General features: G+C 47.3%; 1 protein-coding gene and 1 long non-coding RNA gene across 7 annotated transcripts in view; one reads left to right on the top strand and one right to left on the bottom strand.

The window, feature by feature from the left end:
* The window catches only part of ASTN2 (astrotactin 2), a 344,763-nt gene that overhangs the window by 40,744 nt on the left and 282,021 nt on the right, over positions 1 to 21,998 (bottom strand). The window lies entirely within an intron of this gene.
* Positions 5,811 to 8,839, top strand: LOC134174919 (uncharacterized). Its single transcript, XR_009968835.1, has 3 exons — positions 5,811 to 6,393; positions 7,820 to 8,005; positions 8,354 to 8,839. It is a non-coding gene; the product is annotated as an uncharacterized LOC134174919 (long non-coding RNA).

The following is a 21,998-nucleotide window of genomic DNA, read 5'->3' as shown; positions in this document are numbered from 1 at the left end:
CTCTGGCTGGGCACAGGCTGAAAGAGAAAAGCCAGTGATGATGCTGGGCAACTTCAGGCACAGTTTGTGCCTCATTTGCCAACTTGTACAAAGGTGCAAATGGCAGAACTTCTCTGAACGACTTCATCTTGCCCAAGTTATGATTTTTTGGGCATTAACTTCCTATAATTTATATGCTATTAGACACATTAATAATGATGAAGAGCTCTCCTCTGGGCTTCCCAGTTCTTCTGGAAGGCTGCATTTGTAGATGGCTAAATGTAAGGAGCGATGCTTTAGCTGAGCTAAGAGCAAAAGTTGCTTTCCAGTGCCACAAAAGTCCCTTGAATGGCTTTGCTGGTGCTCTCCAGGGCTACAGCTTGCTCCATACAGAGTGACCACATGGAACTGAAGGATGAGCTGTCTTGCACTGTTCTTATCAAGAGCAGCCAGTTGGACAGAAGGAAATGGTCTTCATCTGGATGAGCTGCAACGTTCTAAAAACATGATGCACAAGGGTAATCACAAGCATATTCTGCTTTCAGGCTCATCAACCGGACTCACTGCTCCTTCACCTGAGCTCTCTGCAGACTGCTTATCACAGTTCTTTCACAGTCAGTATCCAAGACCTCAGAAAATCGGCTTCAACTCATGTAAAAATGCATCACCTCCTCCATCTCCCCTAAGGCTGTACACTGCTGGAGGAGAGTGAGAATTAATGCATTTCATTCTGTGCTAACAGCCCTCCAGTATTTCTCAAGGTTCACTGGGTTGCTAAGGGTCAACCACAGCCAGACACAAGCTGACTTTGCTATGCTTGGAGTCATCCAGGCATGAGCCAGTTCCAGTCTCGAAGCCACGTATTCACATTAGCATGGTGGAGAGTCCAAGTGAATTTATCTATTCCCTTGGAGTTTGTTTCGGGCTCTGCAGCATGTTAAAGTAGTTACTTGATTTCAAGGCGAAGTGGGAACCCATTTGTTCTGGGAGTTGTGCAGACACAAAACAAAGACATCAACTTTGTCCTCAGATACTTTGTGTCTGGCAGAAGATCTTGTCCAACACCACAGATCTAGTTCTCACTCTCATCACTGCAGATCTAGTTCCTACTCCCATTCTTACTTTCCTTTCAGTTTTAGCTTCTTTTAAATTAGAGATTTCTAAACAACGGACCAATGGTCCAGAACACTTGGTGGGTCCCAAGGTCCACAGTCAGCAGATCCAGGGACTGCACAGAGCTTTATGTTCACCAGGAACACCACCAGCCCCACAGCCACTCTTCAACAGCATAAACTGACGTTTCAGATCCTTCAGACAGAGCAACAAAGCCTGTACCATGACCTCTTTCTTCTTAAATGCAGAAAGCTACTGTACTCCTGTGGTTCCTTGGGAACAAGCCAGTGTCTGAAAACGACTCCCAAAGTTTGGATGCAAAGATGTCGCCAAGGACCTGGACCTCCACCACTTCAGAGTAATGAGGAGGTTCCATCTACTGCTAGAATTAAGATGACTAAACTCGAAGTGGAAATCCAGGATCCTCCCTAAGGAAAGGTCAATGACAAGGTAGTTCTGACCAGTCCAAGTGGGACGTGGTGCTACACCTACACAAACCTCCTAACCTGCCTAGTATATGATGGTCTATGAAGAAAGGAGGCTGAGGTCTTTCATTTCCAGCTCTACTGAGCAGTCTTTTACCTTTATTTTCAGGTCTTTATGATCAAACACTGCAGAAGTTTAATGCCCCAAAGAACCCCACTGGCTGACTCGCACCCACTGGAGCTCAAGCCTTACAACACATATGCAAATACCAGGCTAGCAGGAGGAGGAAAGCACATTTCCTAGAAAGAAAGTCAGTGTGCAATTAATCACTAAACCCATAATTAGCTTGGGTAATTTGTCAAAGCTAATTAATGTAAAGCTTTGCTGAAAAGCCATCGGTTGCTCTGTGCTTCATTTTTCCTTGCGCTTGTTAGGAAAGTGGGATTTTTGGACTTCTAGATGAGCCAGTTTCTTCTATATTGCCACTATTGCCTGACCCTCCTCCCGGTCCCTTCTTACACTTGATACCTCAATGTTGGAAAGTGGAGCAAATCACTATCTGTAGTGTCAACCAGCTTTGGTTGGCCCCATGTCTTCTAAATAGAGGTAATATGTGTAGATGCTGATGAATTAGCGATAAGACTTTGGACCAGTATATTCCAAAGGGCTCAGCACACACAACTGCAGCCAAATCTGCAGCCAACGAACACTTACAAAAATTGGTCCTGATGGAGGCATGCACATGGAAGCAGACCTCTTATTTGGCCCTAATATGCAGTTTTGGACATTTGAGAATGTGGGGGCAGCTCCTCAGTTCATAAAATCTCCTGTAGCTCCCTTGAAGTCAATGGAACAATAACAATTTACACTAGCTGAGTTTCTGCATCCTGGCTGTGAGCTATTTGGAACAACCACACCATAATGATTATTACAGATATTTCAGACCACTTGTCTAAGAGGGAGAGGAGAATACCACTGCATAAGAAAATGGAGAGCTGGTTTGCTATGATTTCCAAAGAATTATTGACCCGTATCTTGCAAACATTTACACATGTTTAGCTTTATTCATGTGAGCTGTTCCATTACACTTGTGTGCCAGATAAACTAATGTACATGCTTGCAGGACCAAGGTTAAAACTTGAGCAAACACAGCGAGTTCTAAATATTTGTATAGATACGTCCAGTTACCTTGGATTCAGACTAGAGAGCAGGTCATTTCACTGTGCCTCTTTTCATAACTCCCCATTTATCCAAGCAGGTATCACAAGAGAAGCCAAATGTGATATCAGAATGAAACTGAGAAAATAAGCAATTATTTGACCAAACTCAGAAGCTAAAAAACACCCACTCGGTCAGGATTAACATATGCAGGGGTTGACATCAGTTCTTGAACAAGGAATTACCTGGATTACTAAAGTATTTTCACAACAGCTTTCTCCACACAGCTAATGAATCATTCACTTATTGATTTCTCCATAATGAAGTTAACATTTTTCTTCACGGTTTTGATTTATGAGAAGACACAAGCCAGTGAAGAGGAGGAAGAGCTGGGAATCTTTTGGCCATGAGGAGCCTACTTCAGCATCCATCATCATATCAGCAATCACCCCATTTTTCCCACTAAAACTACAAGGTGAGACGGGATCTCCCGCACCACCGCACAGCCTCGCTGCTCCCAAGGACAGAATACAATCCCTGACTTCTTAAACTGAGCTGATTCTGTTTCCTTGAGGACAAAACACGTGTTAACAAGGCGCTGACACCCAGAGACTTCAGTGCACTTCACAAAGGCCATTAATACCTCTGACAACGTAGGCAGCATTTGTGAGCTCCATCACACCTGCATCGCAGAAGGCTGCAGCCTCAGGAGAGGCGACAGGCAAGGGAGCAGGGACACAAAGAAAGGAAATTACTTTTTCAAGACAGCAAAAGGCAAATTTGAGGCTATAACACAGAGCCCCAGCCCAGATCTCCAACCATTAATAGCTGGCTTTCATCTCTGAAAGACTACTCACCCTTTTTCACATGTGAGCAGGCACTGTGGATACCTGCTGTAAGTGCACAGCAGGAATGTGAATTTTAAGTCCTGCTTCTCAAAAACCAAGATAAATCAATCTTGGCATCCACAAGAAAGGGGAGCTGTTAGTAGCCAGGGCAGCTCTCACAGATGATGTCCCCTGGGAAATCATCTCACCACAGGCCCTCTATGGTGGGAACAGCAAAGTCCTAGGTGATATCCTTGGCAAAGCAAGGTATCTCAGCACACTTCCTATCCCCAGGATCACCGATCACTCTAGCTGGAGACACGTCATCACCAGCAACTGTGCAACATCTGACCACTCAGACGACAAAAGACAGATTCCCAGAATGAGCAGAGCAGGATTAAGCCAAGTGCTAAATGGATTCCAGGGCTGCTCCAGAATCCGTGCTGACGAGGGAAGCCAGTGCCAGGTAGCCAACCCGGAGCTCATATGGCAAGGTTATCAATTCCTTCTTTTCTTCAAATCCCTAAATAGAACCCAAACATCGCTTGGGCCATGTTACAGAGATAAGGTGAGTCTCTCCCATCCCTTGCAAAGCTTGAAATAGAAGTCCAGCTACTCTCCAAGCATTAGGCGTAGGATGTTGACATTTAGCAGTAGGGAAAATTACCCAAACAATGAACCCTCTCAGGTCTCTTTTCTCCCCTCCCTTCCCCAGTCCCCTGGAAAATGTTCATAAAGTGAAGTGGAAAAAAATAACCAACAAACCCAAACCAACCCCAGCCCCAAGAACCAACCCCCAACCTTCCTAAGGCTGGAAATAACATGCAGAGAAGAGTGAGTCAGGCTCTGCTAACTGCACAAGGGTCACCGGTCCTGAAGGCAGAGATGATTCACCATGGCAGCAAGAACAAGAAGGTAGAAGAGACTCAAAAGAGAGGGTGGAAAGAAAGAAGGGGAGGAACTAAGCAACAAAAAGGTTCTGGGTTGCATGTACCTTGATGTTTACCGAACACCACTCAAGTGGAATTGATCCTGCATAAATCACTTGATAGTGGTGAGACTATTCCCTTGGTGCTTTGGCCAGACTTCCTTTATGAGAAGGAGGGCAAACAGGCTCTAAGACCTCAATCCATCCCCATCCTCTGCTCCTCCTTCTCTTCTTCCCCTGCCTGAGATGCTCAGTGAAGCCTCGATTTCCTGCTGCCTCTGCTTCCACTGCTCATTTCCTTTGCCCATTCCCTTTCAATTCTGCAGCATTAGGGGACTGTTTTCCCTATAAAGGATGCCTTCAAGATGAGAAAAGCAGAACCTGCTCAAGAACACAGCATGCCATGGGAAAGCCCTCCAGGATGCCACTGGCACAGAAAGTACATTGTCAGAAGAGATGGAGAGGAGGATGGGGCTCAGGTGCCTGGGGAGAATCTTGCCTGCCAGAAAGCTCTCCTGCTATTCCTCCATTCATCCTTCCTCCTCATCTCCCCCCTTGCTTTTATCTAATAACCATAAGAATTCAAACACAAAAAACCTGCTCTGAAAAAATTCTAAATACAAAAAAAAAAAAACAAAAAAAAACCCCACACCAAAAACCCCCAAACCCTTCCCTCTAAAGTTCACAATGAGAGCTGTAAAATTGTTTCTGCTTGGAAAATTCTCCTGGTCAGTTTTTCCTACTGTTTAATCCCCGCTTTGAGTTACACAGAATGAGTAAACACATTTTATAAGGTTCTAATTCATACCTAACCCATACAGTTTATAGCTTAACATAGTAAAATACACACACACACACTTTTTATACATATATCTCTCTATATATATATACACCCCCCTCCGCTCACACACACATGCATAAAACAGCCTTGGTCCCACTCCTGCAAGCCTCCCACTGATTGCTCCGGCATGTGCTGTGCTATGGAAGCAGCCTGGCGTGCTTAGGTGTGAGTTTGCTGGCCTGGGGAGTAGTTTCCACTCCAGATTCCTGCAACCTCCTTTGTAATAAATAATTAGTCAGTCTCGTTAAGGGAGCAGCAGGATCCACCGCTCCATCCTTGGAGGACTAAGGAACGCCACCACGTGGTATCCCAGGACTTGGAGCAAAGCCCCGTGGTTGGGCCGGAGGAGCTGTGGGAGCAAGGATGTGTCTGAAAGGCAGCTTTCTGCTGGCAGTGATTAGAGGAAACCTGAAGGTGGGAACTGGGACGAAAGTGGCCCACGGTGTGAACACCACCAGTGGTTGCTCTGGAGGAAGGCAGGCAGCCCTTGCGTCACACCTCTCCATGTGGTCGTGGGTTAGGGTCAGCCCTGATGTCTTTGTCCGATGCCAGCCTCAGCACGGAGCTGCAGGACAGGTAGTTCTTTCTCTGCATTGAAACCATGTCCTTCACCTTTGCTTGTGAGCACGGATGCAGACCAGTCATGACGTGTTGTGGATGGCAGGAAGGCCAAAGAGCTACCTGAACCTCAATTGCCGCTCCAGACGTTTGAGAACAAGCCACCACAACCTGACTTTACCTCCCTGGAGGCAGAGCTGACCGATTCACCCAGTTAGACCTGGGCTGTGCCTCAGATCTCTCTGCTCCTTGAGCCTTTAACCCAGCGTGGGCAGGGGAGACGGAGTCCTTTCGACTAGTAGTTAATGATAAGCTAATATCATGCAGGAAAAATACACTGCCTGGCACAGAGAGCTTGTGAACAAGAGCACACCCCAACAGTCCACAAGGAGGTTTACCTTACCACTTCTGATGTGTGCTTCTGCTACTCCCAAGCATCCTCAGGGCGAATGCTGTGCACATCAGACCAAAACCATAGCAACAACACCCCCAAACGCTGCGCAGGGGGAACCTTCTGAACATTTTGAGCTGCCAGTGGCTTTGAACTTGGCTGTAACCTGAAGGTAGGAGAACTTTACAACTACTGACTAAGGAATTGCTTCTACCATTGCTCTGAAGAAGGTGGTTTCTCTTGAGCATTTGTGCTTTGGGTTTTCCCACAGCAGCTTGCTAGTAAATTAAACGCAGTATCTCACACAGTCCCACACTTCTGCCATAGAGAATAACTGTGACTGAAGTACCAGTTCTGCTATACCTCTGCAAGACCACACCAAGAGATCATTTCCAAAGAAAACCAAAGAAAAAGTGGGAACAAATGTAACCCCCATCAAAAGACTGGGGTCAACTGGAAACCTGCCCTGCAACAACACAATCACCTGGTCTAAGTCTTCTCAACTTTATCTTCTCGCCCTCCAGCACAGCCTCTGCTCAAGCTGTCAGGAAGCCAAATCCCAAAGCAGGAATGAGTTAAACCTTGAAGTCACTCTTTAAAGTAAGGGTTACCCTGCATCCTTTAAGCCCTTAAGCAGCCTTGCACTAAAGCCACCTCCCAGGTGGGAGTTTGTCTCTAAAGATCATGCTCCAGGTCTCTGCTAGCAACCATGGCTACAGCTACTTGAACCACGTCCCTAGGGGAGCGAGCGCCATCACCATCCCTGCTCTTCTCTCTTTATTCCTTCTGCCTGATGCTCCTGTTAAAACCAAGGTTTCTATTTTTTTCAAGTGCAAAGATTGCCTCGAAGACTCAATCTCTTTTTTTCTGGGAGCTTATTTTGATATGCTGTCCCTCCAAAGGTGCAGCAAAGCACTCCAAGTCATCCAGGTGAAATCAGGGGCATCATTCAAGCCCACTCTGGCCAGCCCTGTGCTAACCTGTTACTTGAAGGCAGGGACAAAAGCCATCACTCAAACTAGCGGGTTTGAAGCTGCTTCTGGCCACACTAAATGTAAGATGTGGGTTTCAGGCCCCCAAATGCTATTTTCATTCTCCTCCTCCTCTAAGAAAATGAAAGCGAGTGTTTATTTCCTGAATGCTCTGGTCTGAGAAAGGGCAAAACTTTCCTGTGGGAGCCAGGTGGCTGGAAAGGGGAGGCACAGGCAAATATTTGCCGAATTTGTCAATGAGCTCTTATTCCATATTTCTTATTAATATTTATTTAGCCATAATGTGAGAGAAACCTGCTCAGACCACAGCAATGTGGGAGATTCCACTGTTATTCTCCTCCTGGCAGCTACTGGCGGGGAGGGAGGAGAGGAGGGAAAACAGAGACAGAATGTCAGGGAGTTCACAAGCAATTTAGAGCAAGTCACGGGCTCTTGTCTTAGCAGAAGATGGGATGCCTTGAGAAAAATCAATGCATCTGTGGACCATGCGATGGGTCAAGGAGGTTGAACAGCTCAGCCTTCCTTGCTGATATTCAAGGCACAGGTGTAGCTTGGAGAAAGAAAATGATCTCATCCTACAGCCCTCTTTTTCCTTTTCTTTTAAAGGAAGGAATCCTAAACGACATGGAGACAAGGAGAATAAACCGCAAGCCCAGGTTTAGTAAATTGCATGAGATGAACCTGATGCATTTCTTCAATGAGACAGTTCATTCCCTAGACATGAGAAGCGTGGTACAATCTCATTTATCTGGGTATCAAGAGGCACCACAACATGACATGGGCAATTATTAGGTAAGCTTGAAAAGGTGGGAATTAGCAGAAGAATTATAGAGAAGGTAAGGAACTGAGTAACGGACCAGTGAACACAGGCTGTGCTGAAAAGAGGGTGATGGAAACTGAGTTATAACTAACAAGGTTCTTCAATGACCAGGCTTGTAATTCATCTTATTTCTCACTCGAAACAGTGGTGATTTAAGCGCTGAATGAAGTGGAATGAATTATTAGTGTACAGGAGATCAGAGGCTCAGTCAAAGCAAATTAAAAGATCTTGAGGGCTGTAGTAATACAAGCAGAAGGAATTTTAATATTTAAAAATGCAAAGTAACTTAAAGATGGACATTAAAATAGTGCTTTTGTTAGCAGGAACCCCTGCAGACAGAAACAAAGGAGGAGGAGGAGAAATCTCTGGATGCACTGGCTGGTCACAGCACAACTATGTGTTGCTGTTGGATGAGAGCTGGAGAAATGGAAAGGAGATTCTTGGACCAGCTTAGAAAGGCTCCTCCAGTTGAAATACAGAATAATCAAATCCTGCCCATGGCAGTGAGGTTGGAACTGGATGATCCCAAGGTCCTTTCCAACCCTAACTGCTCTACGATTCTATGATTCTTTTGATAGCGAAAGGCTGAATATGGTGGCTCACTACCTGCCTTGCCATCAGAGAAGCTCAAGAAGTCTCCAGCCCATCCTCCTCAAAGCAAGGCCAGGGCATGGCTGCTCAGGGCTTTATCCAGTTGAATTCTGAGTATCTCCCAGGAGTCCTCCAAGAGCCACAAAGCCGGTGTATAAATAATCACTGCTTGAAGCAGAAATCCCACTGGACTGTGGTGACCAGGAGGAAAGACCTGGATGGAACAATTTGCCCAGGGAAGCTGTGGCTGCCCCATCCCTGGCAGTGCTCAAGGCCAGGTTGGACACAGGGGCTTGGAGCAAGCTGCTCTAGTGGAAGGTGTCCCTGGCTGTGGCAGGGGTTGGAGCTGGATGAGCTTTAAGGTCCTTTCCAACCCGAAAACGTTCTACGGTTCTATGTGTTTCTGCAGGGCTTCAAAGCCCCAGCACTGCTGCCTCCAAAAACCAGAGGAAGGGCTGTGAGCGTGTCCCCTGTTGCCCTCCACTGGACAGAAGAAGAACGTCACACTTCCGTGCCACATCTGGGGACAGCACACCCTAAAAGCGTCTTCTCTTTCAGCTGGGGTAAGAGTCTGTGCTCTGGGAATAGAGCAGCTGAACTCTAGCTCTGTTTTTGCTCTGTCTCATGTAGCAACAGCTGGGGGACATAGGTTCGCTCAAACCACAGCCAGACGATTGGAAATAAAAACGATATTCATATATTAATTAACATCTGGTGACTCGTCTCATTACCCGATACAATGTGCCTGAGCTGTTTGTTCCCTTCATATTTTATGCATTGAATGAAAACTAAACAAATGTTGCAAACGCACAAAAACCAACTCAAACACTACCCAAGTTTGCGCTTCTAACACTTACTGACACATCAGCTTAATTAACATGTAAAGAAGGCCATGACTAACCCATCACACGAAGATGGTGGTGACACCAAGCTGGAATTAACATCCAACCTGGCTAATTTTTCATTAAACTGGGTTTCCCTTTCCACATATTCTTCAGACAAAAACCCCATCAAGTCATAATTTGTTCAACTGAGCAGCTCAGGGCCTGATTTAGCAAATTATTACTTACCCATTCCCAAAAACCACTTCTAATGAAAACTGGCCCTAAACATTTCGGCTGGAGCATAAAGCATCATCCCAAAGGAACAGAGCTGATGTCACTCGGCCTGTGCCACATGGCTGCTGCTTACTGCCACATTTTGGGGACAGAAAGAAAGAAGGCGAGGGAAGGAAAGCCAGCTTAATTAAGAGAAGTCATCACTCAGGTTGCCTGGCAGTAATACATTACCCTGTGTGTGTGGCCATCCCCATGGGGTTGGTGGTAGATGCCTGGTGGCCACCAGTGAGGTGACGGGGCTGGCGTGCATCCGGGTGAGGATGTGGAGAAGGGAATGGAAAAGCTGGAGGCTTGGCTTGGCACTTGGTTCCAGGTCATGCTTGGGGGTTTTGAGACAGGGGCATTGAGAGGGGAGGCAGAGGGGGGAGCAGAGCCCCTCTTCCTTCCACAAGTGACCTGGGGGAAATAGATGCCCAATAAACCATGCCAGGCTCTTACAGGATTAGCCACGTTCTTAAAGAGGCTGAAGGCTTCACTAAAAACACAACAACAAAACAACCCTGGGCTCACAAACTCTTTTCTGAACAGGAAGAGTGGAGTAAGAGGAGCTCTGGGGCTCACAGAGGTGGAAAGTCACGGGGTTTCGGGAAGCAGCTCGCACAGAATCATGACTCCCCAGCACTCATGTGCAACCAGGTCAAAACCATGGCTCTGTTTGATACTGATGCCACAGAGGGAACATAAGGCAACTGCTTACCTTTTGGGTGGCCTGGTGCCCATGCTGGAAACCTCTTGCCAGCCCAGTGGATAGGTACAACTGGGTGCAACTCGGATATAAGCACACATCTTGGATGTGAGCTGAAGCCTCTTGTCAGCCCAGTGGATAGGTACAACTGGGTACAACTCGGACATAAGCACACATCTTGGATGTGAGCTGAAGCCTCTTGTCAGCCCAGTGGATAGGTACAACTGGGTGCAACTCGGACATAAGCACACATCTCGGATGTGAGCTCTGAAGGGTTAATACCACTGACCAGCAGCTGGTGTCACCCTCAGTTTGTTAAAAGGGACCAGAAGCAGAGAGGATTCCTCTCCTTCCAGTTTCCCATCTTCCCAAAGAGCATCCCGACCGCACCAGTACTGCCCTGATGCTGGTGATCCAGCTCCCCCAGCTCATCCCACCGCAGCATCTCTGTGAAGGTGACTGGGCAGGGTCCCACCAGAACAGGGATTTGATGGTTAGCATGCAGACGCCCATAACCCAGTATAGACATTGCCATCCATTACTCCATCCCTGCAAGCAGAGCAGGTAGCATGGCCTCAGCACGCTGAGGCACTTTCCATACACTCAGTTCCTACGCCACTGCCAAACTTCAACTGTTTGGGTTGAAATTTTCCACACTGGGTATCTGCCTCGGGCTGAATTTTGTTTGGAAAGTTCCAGATAAAATAACTCCAGCCAATTCCAACAAAGCAGCTCAGGAAAAAAATACACTTCTCCTCATGTTAAGAAAAAAAAAGTCAGAAAAAAACCCAAACTAACTTACAACTTTAGTTGTGAAACCCCAATGCTCAGAGCAGGGACTTGGCATTTGGCATGAGGTGGTCACTGTGCTAACCACATAGCTTAGTTGCCCCTGTAGAGATTCCATTCCAACTGGCAGCATTGCCAAGCCAGCAGTGCTCAGTGTGCAGACACTCCACAGAGGGATCCTTTAGCTTTTCCTGAGCTCCCTGAGATGCTTCAGCCCTTCCCAGCTCCTAAACTGGACCACACCATGCACACATCCCTCCTGAAGGGTGGGTGAGTGTGTCGCAGCCAAAAGGCAGCTTTGTCACTACTTATTTAAGGACTGAAAAGCATCACTTAATGCTTCCCAAGTGCCTGGTGCCTGCTGCATCCCGAGGAAAAGCCAACATGTGCATTAAGCACTAATGCAACGGGAGTGCAGAAAGAGCAGAGGGCAATGCAGGGGCGGCAGAAGATGCTCTACTGGGTCTTGAAGAGGCTCTGTAAGAGCTCCACAGGTGAATGAATGCACACAGAGATCTCACTGTATGAAGAAGAGCCTGAATTAAAGGGCTTCAGCTGCCTCCTGCACTGCGGAACATCAGTGACTACTGTGGGGCAGGATTTAGGTCTTACAAAGGAAAAACAGAAAAACAGAAAACAATAAAATCCAGTCACAAAGTGATAGAGAAGTTTCTTGGCAAATTATATAGGAATAAACCTCACTTTCCTTGTTTCAGTGCATTGGGGTTTTCTTATTATCCACGAGGATGTGTCCAGGCCCAAGGATACAGCTAAACCATCATGGAAACAACCAGTTCCATAGGCAGACTTCTACCAATACACACGTTCAACAAAGCCTAACTGAAATGTGAACATGGGCTGAGCTTCAGGAAGGAGGACCATGAGATGCCATCCCACAGGTCTACCTTTCCATCCACATAACTAATTTGATCATAGTTGTAGTCAATATAACCCACCAATACATCTCTTGCAGGGCCACATGGACACTGGTACATGGGAGCTTGCACCCACAGGCTAAAAGCCTATCACTCTGGCCAGTGGGCACTAACTGGGCTGGAAACCCAGACAACTAGCAATGCTCAAGCCAACCCTTATCTCCAGGGCTGTGTGCTTCTATTCTACCTTTTCCAAATGGGAATAACAAGATTTCTCTGCCCCACAGAGAGTTGCTGAGAACAAAAACCGTAAGACATTATAAAATACTGATAGAGTAACACCTCAGGTACAGTAAAAAGTCAGACTTTCATCAGTTAGAGCATCCCACTCCCCTCAACTCAAGCTCTTAACACCATCTAGCACCAAGTGAGGCTTACATCTCCCTCCCTAAAGGAGACTGGGACACTTGGTAGGTAAGAGCTCTTCCTTTCTCTCTGCCTGCTCCATAGTCTTCAAGATTGTTTCAGTCTTCAGCCACTGCCCTCTGATCCTTCACCAACATCAGGAAACGTGCCAGGAGGAAGGAAGAGAAAGAAACCGGGAGGAGACAACAGTCATGTGAAATTGTGGCATGAATGGCGCAACCGGTTGCATGTCATGGGGGCTTGGGAAGGGGTGGTGGGAGCTGGCAGGGTGGGCAGTTGCTCAAAGGAAACCACAGAGGACTTGACCAAGCACTTGAAAGATTCCATGCATACCTCCCAGATATGCCGGCGCGTTACAAAACCCCTGCCAGGATTGGGTGGCGGCATGCACTTGGAATAGACAAAAAAGGGGAAAAAGAAGAAAAGAAAAGGAAAAATCAAAACCCCAAACAACCATTCATGGGCTACAGAGAAGGCTGCAAGTCATCTGCTTTAACGAGACGCCACAGGCATTGCTCCCTTGGAATTTGGGCTATGTTTGCGGTCCATGAGGAGACTTGCGAAGCCTTTGGTCACATTAAGCAACATTACATGATAATGCTGCAGCCCTTTCAGGCTGAGGGAGAAGGAAAACAAAACAGATGGAAAGACATTGCTGTAAACCTGGGAGGGAGAAGAACATTCCTCCGGATACTCTTTTTGGCTGGTTGTGTCCTCCCCTTGTGCCTCCCACCTCTTTCTCCCTTTTTTCCCCTCTCCTCCTCTTGCAGAATTGGTGACAGCAAGTGTTTTCTTTTGCTAATATTTCCATATTAAATAGAAAGGAAGAGTGTGAAAGGCTATGCGGCGTGGTGGCAGCTAGACAGTGGAATCTGCAACTGAAGGGTGGAGTTGGAGCACTGGAGAGGTGCCGGTTATTTATAGGGTATGAGAGAACACAAGAAATGTCTGGCCCCTTTAAGGCCCCTTAATCCAAACAACCAATGGAAAGAAAAAAAAAAAAAAAAAAGGGAAAAAAGAAGAAAAATGGGAAAGAAAAAAAATATATAAGGAGAAAAGGCATCTTTGCACCAGACTGCAAAGTGTGAAGGAAGACGGGGTGATGGCTTGGCAGGGTCTTGCTCATCTCTGCAGCCAGATCTGTGCCCACGGCCCTCAGTGCTGCAGGGCAGCACCGTGCTCGGGCAGAGGGATGATGTTGGAGCTTTGTGCTCCCCAGGCAGCCTCGAGATGCAGCTGCCTGGAGGGTGGGACAGGGCAGCTGTTTAAGCCATGATACAGCAGCGCTGGACGGGAAGCGGAGATGAGCGGCGCGGTCAAGAGGAATCAAAAGGGAGAAGCTGAGTGTATTGGGAATACGGGCTGGAAACTCCCTTTCTTCAGTCGGCATTTATGGAGCAACCAGGGATCTTTGTGCTCTGATCTGAGATGAGACTATGAGATGTGCCTGTCCATTGTCCTCACTCACTTTGGGATACATAGAGTGGAAACTCATCTTCTCATGGCTGGGTATCTCAGCGCAGGTGTGGATGCTCTGGGAAGGCTGCTGGTCAGACCATTGTCACGGCTGGTTTAAGCAGGGTTATTTGGCTCTAGGCCTAGAAGACCGTCACTTCCAGCCCTTTTCTAATATTCCTGATAAATTTTAGGTCAGCTGAGTAATGTCTGTCCTCTACAAGATGCCTTTCCCGAAGAGGAATGAGAGGGACCTGAGTGCAAAGAGGTGCCATGCAAACCACAGCAGTTTTGTGCTCTAAGTAAAACTCCTTTTTCCTTCTTTTCCAAAAGAAATGCTTGAGGTTATGCCTATCTTTTCTAAGCAGACATAAGGGAATTGTGAAATGGTCCTGGAGGAGACTCAGCACTTCGGTGATTTAGTGCACAACGAAGTGGATAAGTCATCAGCTTCCATGAATATACACCTGGAACTAGGGAAACTGAAGACAGACAATTCTGTGGACAGAAAGGGGTCACTAAAGAGATTCAAGAGCTAGAGCAGATGACAGTGACACTAAATCCTCATGTCTTTTCACAAGCCCTGCTCTTATTCCCTAGGATCCTGTTGAACCCATGAGCCTTCACTAACGGGTTTCATTCCCCTCTGCCAATATCAAATAACAAATGTCAGATCTCAGATGGGACTCTCAAACAACATAAAAATAAAATTTATATGGAAAGATGAAGTTCAAAAGAACAGTTGCAAAACCCAGAGAGGTTTTCGTTTGTACCTGAGTTCACACACATAAAATCAAAGTCAAAACACTGCTGTTCAGCATTGCCATCACCATCATCTGTGACCTTCTCCCACCATCATTGTGACTTTGAATGCTGGACACTGGCTACAAATGAATATACTGAAACTGAGGAAAATGCTTCCCTGATGTGTAAATAAGAAAAGGCAAATGTGCATTAGGTAATCCCAACCTTCATTTGATCACTTCTAGTTCACACAAACTGCATGCTAATATTCCCTCTAGCTCTTCCTTCCTCTAAGAGAAGAGTTCCAGAGCTCTGGATGTGCTCCCTACCTTCCAACCTCATCAGAAGGGCAACAGCATTACAATGTCTAAATCCTTAACTGCCAGTTGGTGATGCTGGCTTAGCTTTCTGGATGCCTCAAGCATCATAGATCTGGAAAGAATGGAGAGGTGGAAAGACTTGGCCAAATCCTCAAGAGGTGTAAATCATTACAGCTCTTCTGATGTCAGCACCCCAGGGGGGCTGGACCGGCATCAAGAGGAGCAGTGAGGAAGAGGAGGACTGCGCCTCTTCCTGCTTGTCACAACATGATTCCAGGAAACTCGGACCTCGGCTCTCCTCTTGCTCTGGACTTCAGCCACTGGCTCATCCTGCTTGGAGAATCTGTCAGCACACCTCAACCCTCGAAAACTGGGGCTGGAGCCAAGGCCCTCAAAAGGGAGCAAAGGAAGGATGGGAGATGGAATCCAAAAGCGTCTTTCCGCCCTAAAGGTGAGCCCTTTGGAACAGGCTCGAGTCCCATCCGCCCGCCTGGGGACAGCCTGCCAGTGGCTGTTTGATATGTGGAGTGAATGAAAATGCTACCCCCACGCGATGATGTTCCAGCATCTTTCAGCACCAACTTGTCTTTTCCTTTATCTATCTTTGTTTTAAACAGAGGCTCTCGGGAAAGCAACTTAGCAGACCAAGCTGCAGAGCAGAGACAGAATAGAATTGTCTTTTTTTTTTGGCTTCCAATACAAGAATGCAAAGCATTGTCTCTCTGGGAGGAGAATTAAGTATGGGCAAGTGTTTTGGCAAGAGAGCCACAGAGGAGAATGGAAGGCGAGGATGAGGCGGGGGAAGAGGAGGGGAGGGAGAGCTGGGGGTCAGATGGATGGTTTCGTCTTTTATAAATCTTGGATGGGGAAGAGGCACACAGATGGCTTTGTGTTTTAAAATGATTCTAATAAATCAACTCCATAATCATAATCAAAATGCCCTTGTCTCCCTTTTTTCCCCCCTTTTCTATGGATCACAGCTGAGCAATGAGGCCAGAGTGTGTGTCTGGTGAGGGAATGGCCAGTACATGAGACACAACCAGACCGCGGTGGAAGAGTGAGGGGATGTGTGCGAGTGAGCGTGCAAACCTGAGTGCACGTGTGACCACAGCTGGGTGTGGGAGCCACCACAAGCCCTTCCTATGTCAGGTTGTGAGTGAACCGATGACATGAACGAGCACTGTGGGCTTTGCAGCACACAGTGGGCAGGCAGTTTCCAGGGCAAGGGTGGGCACATCCCTGCAAGAGCCTGGACCATTTCTAAGCGGGAATGTGGCCATACATATAGGAAGAAGGTCCAAGTGTGAGAGTGAGCCTGCAAAGAGATCTGCAAGGAGAGGAGCTATCCTGATGGTGGGGGAAGGAGTGGGAAAAGGCAGGGTCTCGTCTCTCCCAGGCGGGAGCAGACGTGCTGGGGAGGAATGCTGCGTCCCCATTCCAGCGCTCGGTCTTGGCTGCGAGGAAGGTGCAGTCTCTCCTCCTCCAGCAAGAGCCACTGGGCCTGGAGTGTGGGGGGAGCAGAGGCTCTCACTGTCCGGGTTTTCCATTTGGAGCTCCACATGGCACGAAATCCCATCGGCTTCCTTGCCAGAGGGAGCCAGGTGGAGAGAACAATAAAAAGCAGAAGGCGCGGGGCGGGGCGGGATGGTCCAGAGCGGATGCAGAGGATGGAATTAATCAGCTGTCCGGGAGGAATATTAGAGCTCTTCGGCTTGTCGTCAACGCCTTCTCCTCCTTCCCAAAGACAGACACAACGAGAGACCAAGGAACATTTCCTATTGTTACAGGGGATTTGTCCACAAGGTCCAGCCCCATGTGGAAGTCATTACCGGCTGGGAGTGGTAGGTATCTCACACAGAACATGCAGCTAGATGGGATGGGGGAGGGCAAAGGGGAGAAAGTCAAGAGACCAGAGATGATGTGGCCCTGTCTAATTGATTTAGGCATCTCAAGGGGGACTGTCACCACAGCAGCCAGGATCCAAGTCCAGGGATCACTGTGGGATGAGGTACTAAGTGTTTTGCTCCGTATCAACCCCTTGGATTGAGCTGAAGTCCCGAGTTCCTGTGAGAAGCCATCAAGGGTAGCTCAGCGCCAACAAGAATGGATCACGAATTTCACCGCTGCTACCAGACAGGGAAGGGAGGGACAGTTACGTCAAGGTTTGCTTTTCCCTGCCTCTGACCCTCCCTCGATAGAAAACAGAAAAGGGGCTGCAGCAACAGCTGTAGGAAGCACGAGGTGAAGAGCTGACCACTGCCCACCTGCACGTCCTCCCGCTCCAGCAGAACTTGGCCTTCAGGATAATCCATGGAAGAATGTAATTATCCATGGGTGAGAGCCCAGGAGTGAGTGATCAGAGAGAGTCAACACCTCCGTGCTCCCAGGGGAAGGCAGATCCTTTTAGACACATCTAAGTTCAGTTGTTTCACACTAAATCATACTGAAGGCAATAGCATCTCCAGAAGTGATGATGTCAATGTCCTCAGGACAGCCAGAGGGAAGGGGCACCTCAGAAAGCAATGAGAAATCAACATCCTGACTCACTGGCTGCCACTTTTTGGTCTCCCTGCTCTTACCCTGTTGAATACTGAATAGGATTGAGATGAACAGATGTTGCTGCAAGTAAAAACATGACAAAGCTGCCCTCCCCATGCCTCCCAAGCTCACTCATGATTTCCCCAGCCATGAAGAAGCAGATAAAGTCAGTCATGCATACTGGGGTAAAAAAAGACTTGTATGAAGTCTATTTGGGCCATTTGGTCGGACAGAAGCCACATAATGCACTGCAAAGAGAAGTGAGAGTGCTGAGGGGAACAAGCAATGGACAACTGGCTGCTTGACACTACCTGGGGCAGCAAAGCTGTTATGGGAAGTGTGCTCAGAGGACATCTGCTAAATGCCACCCACTATTGCTGACATCTCCCAGGAATCTGGAGCCCCACAGAACAAGCAGCCTTTAGGCTCCCAGGAAGAGGAGGTACCGCTTTTACCTGGATGACATTTGGAGCAGGCACGCAGCTCCTTTAAACACCTCCTTCTTTTGAACCAGGCTATCCAAACCCACTCGACATATACATACACAAATGGGGAGTGATACCAGGACTGAAGGTTGTCTACCCGTAACGAAGCCTTCAACTAGCAGGGTTTCTCTTTCACCCAGGTGACTTACATCAAGTTTCCACCAGGGTTATGGCTTGGACAGAGCTGATCTGCAGGCTGCACATGGGGTCCATCTCCAGAAGATGCAATACCCAGTCTCATGCAATTGCTCACACAAAACTTTAGTATCAAGGGGGAAAGGATTTGAGAGAGAAAGTAGGGCAGGCCCATAGTAATGAAGACCATTCAGTGGGACAAGCAGTGTCTTCTGGGGTCTTCAGAAGCTCCAATAACATGATACCACACTTGCAGATGGGCACATGCAACTGCGCTAGGGGAGCAGGGACCATTGCTGTGGGGGCAGACCAGGAGAAACAAGGACTCTCAGCCACCCTGACATGTTGCAGGACCCCAAAGCCTCTTTTACACCACAGATTAAGCAGATTTCTCCAACCTTCTGCCCTCACTGCAAGGCCTCCAGCCCAACCCTACCACATGGGTATTTCTTGCCTGCATCAAGTCCACTGCACACAAAAGCTCTCACTAAACCAAGAACAGTGATAGGATGCTGTGCTGCTCTTTAGTAAAAAGTCAATAAAAATACAACAGAAATACTTGTTATCCCCAGGAGGCTCAGGATGCTCAGCTCATTTGTCTCCAAGGAATTTCTTCTCAACTGAGCAGGATGTCCTTCCCCACAGGATACTGTATATTTGGGTGCTTCCACCAGCATGAACACTGCAGAGTTGTCTTGTAAATAGTGTGAATGTTCTCCTCTATTTCTGTCCTACAAGAATCCATTTTTACCAACATTTATGCATCATAACACATAGCCCTGATCCTGCAAAATCTCGACACGGGCACAGCTTTGTGTGTGCCTGAGACCTCCTTGGGTTCAACGAGCTGTTCATCAGCAGCTTGCTGGAGAGGCTGAAGCTGTACTCATGTTTTATGTATCTGGAAAGATTATTACATAGCAATAGGGTTCAAACAGTAGCCCCCAGAATCATCAGCTGTTTGACTCACTTGCTACACGCAGTCTAAAACGGAAACAGGGGGCGGTAACATAATAAAATATAACAAAAATGTCTTTAAACATTTCAGGTTATTGGGAAAAAATATCTGTCTTTGTAAGTTCTTCAGTTTTGAAACCATCTTCTCACAGTCAGACTCGACGAGTAGATTGTATTTGATTTAAAATTGCATTGTTCCAACTGTACCTACAACACACACACAACAGGCACATGTATAAAACATGCTATTACACTATAAAATCCATATTTACATTATTGAAATTTAAAATTAAAATCATACTGAAACTAAATGTAGTTGGTTGCCATATGTCTTTGGAGGACACACTACCCTCAGTCTGGAGTCCTAAATATATATATAAAAAAGCTAGATATTGAAGTCATATAGCTGTTTTCTCTTTAAACTTTGGTTTTTCTCCTCTTTTTAGACATCAGCTGAATTTTTGGGCAATCTTTTTAACATCATGTACATCATACTGCAGTACGGAAGATCATAGGAATACGGCACGGAAAGCGCATCCCCCCGTACGCCCAGCAGTTGCAGGAGGAAGCAACCCCAGTGATACCTCATTGGCACCAGCATCATCTCCTGTGACGGGGAAGGGGCAATGACCACCATGGGGAAGGGCAGATACCAAGTCCCTAAAGCCACCAGCCCACCATGTGGTGGCCTCCAGGGCTCCTCTTTGTGCAGCGCTGCTGGAGGCAGCCCGTTCACAGCAGCACCTCTCTCTCACCTTCCCTCCTGTGCTTCCCGCACACATGGAGCTTTCCTGCTCCTGCCTCCCTCTCTCTTTCACTCTCCCACCACAGCTGGTTAAAATTATGCTGGAATTTTGTTTTTCTGTCAAGTGAATTTGGACCTGGTAAATCCCTCCCAGCCACTCCAGTGGGCTCCCTGCGAACATCGGGGCTGTGTGTAGTCATACACATGATTTAAGAAAGGTGCTGCTGGAGCTATTTCCGAGCACGTTCACCATACAGGGCTCAGGGCAGCCAAGAGGGGCTCCTGCAGCTCACAGACACCCGGGGAGGGATGTTGGGGTTTCCACATGAAGAATGGGTGGGGGAAAGAGAAGAGGACCAAAGAGCTGTCATGGCAGCTGGAGCAGCTCACCTTGCAAGGACAGTGCAAAAACAGACAGCGAAACAAAACCAGACCATCATAGGCTTGGAGAAATCCCAGTCCTTTTGTCTTGAGAGAAAACCCTCCGGTAAGCCAAGCCAATGGGGGGCTGTGGTACAGGAGGAGGAGAACATGTTCTTGGCTGACCTGGGGAAGCTGAGTGCTTGCAAAACCATCTAACAATAAACTGAGGCTATGAGCATGTACCTGAACACACTGACCCACACCCAGCACAGTGCAGGGCTCCCTTTGTGCCTGGGGGTCCATCCTGGTGGTGTTTGACCCACCAGAGCACAGAGAGCTCCACGTGCATGGGGCAGTGGGTGGTGGGACCTGGCATGGGGATGTGCCCAAGCCTAAGAGCCTCCCCTGGTCACCTCTGCAGCTTCGATGGGGAAAGGCTCCCAAAACTGGCACTTCCTCCCTGCCAGTTTGGGCCATCCAAAATGAATTAGAGATCTCCCAAGAGACCAGGCTGCAGTTATGAGCAGGATTGGTTACTAGGTCAAAGCTAGCTATCCAGCAAAATTATCCTTATGGTTAAGAATAAGAGGTTTAGAAAGAGGCACACAGGTCAAAGACATTCTGGGTTGGGGGAAATGAAGTGAGGCAATCCCTTTGACAGTGTTGAAACGGCCCCGTTACGACATGTTGGGAACGGAACAATGCAATTTTAGCCTTCAAAGTGTCTTTTTAAAAGACAATCACCGACAGTTAAAAATGTGAAGTTTTTAAAAGGTCAGGAAGAGAAAAAGCTTTTCTCTTTTGCCCTAAGTGGGTGTTAAGAGGGGGCAGGGAGGGGGCTGTAAGGAGAGATTTTATTTAATGGAATATTTCCAATTATTAGAGGAGGGAAAGAAGGGGAACCATTCCCTTTGGCCATAATTAAATACATGCATACATATATACACATACACATATGCATACACACCTCTTATTTCTTCAGACCAATATCCATGCCCTCTCTGGGTTTAATTGATACCTGGTTGTGCTGGGCATGTAGACACGATCCCTGTCCTGGCCAACTCCCAGTCCCAAAAGAGCAAACCAAAGGATGAGCTGGGATCTAAGGGATGAAGCAACAGCTCTAAACTCCCTCAATGGGTCAGTAGCAAACCTGCAACGAGAATCCAGGCAGCTCTGGGTATCACTCGCTGCATTATGCACTTGGCCAACTCCGTGAAGGAAAAGCTATTTACAAGGTGATGACTGAGCCGTCTACATGGGCTGGGTTGGATGCGAACAGGAACGAGAGGAGAGAGGTCGTGTGTGCACGCGTGCGTGCCCGCAGGCACGTCTGTGCCCACCTCCTGGACGGGGCTAACAACCAGCCCTGAAATCACTGCGAGGAGGTGTAAAGAAAAGAAATAAAACCAAAGACTGAATCTTGGTCCTGCTCCATATTTGTCTTTGCCCCCATCCCCCCATGCCAAATACAGCTATAAAAATGGTGAATTAACTTTAAGGCATTTTTTTTCCCTCCTTCTTGGTCTAGCATAAGCTTCAGATGATATGAGAAGTTTTTATATATAACCTAGATTTATGGCTTTTTTGTTTTGCAGTTACATGCTGGGTTATGAAAGAAAAGGAAATCATGTTTTGGTCATAAACAGAACGCACGCAAACAGAAAGTCATTTAAGTATTAGCTTTGCAAACTTGATGTCTGCATTTTTATATCTATATAAAAACACATCCCCCCCTA

This window comes from Pezoporus occidentalis, unplaced genomic scaffold (assembly GCF_034315485.1).
Source record: "Pezoporus occidentalis ecotype Australia unplaced genomic scaffold, CSIRO_AGI_Poc_V1 ctg64, whole genome shotgun sequence".
NCBI classification, from domain to species: domain Eukaryota; kingdom Metazoa; phylum Chordata; class Aves; order Psittaciformes; family Psittacidae; genus Pezoporus; species Pezoporus occidentalis.
This window is presented reverse-complemented; position numbering and strand designations above follow the sequence as displayed.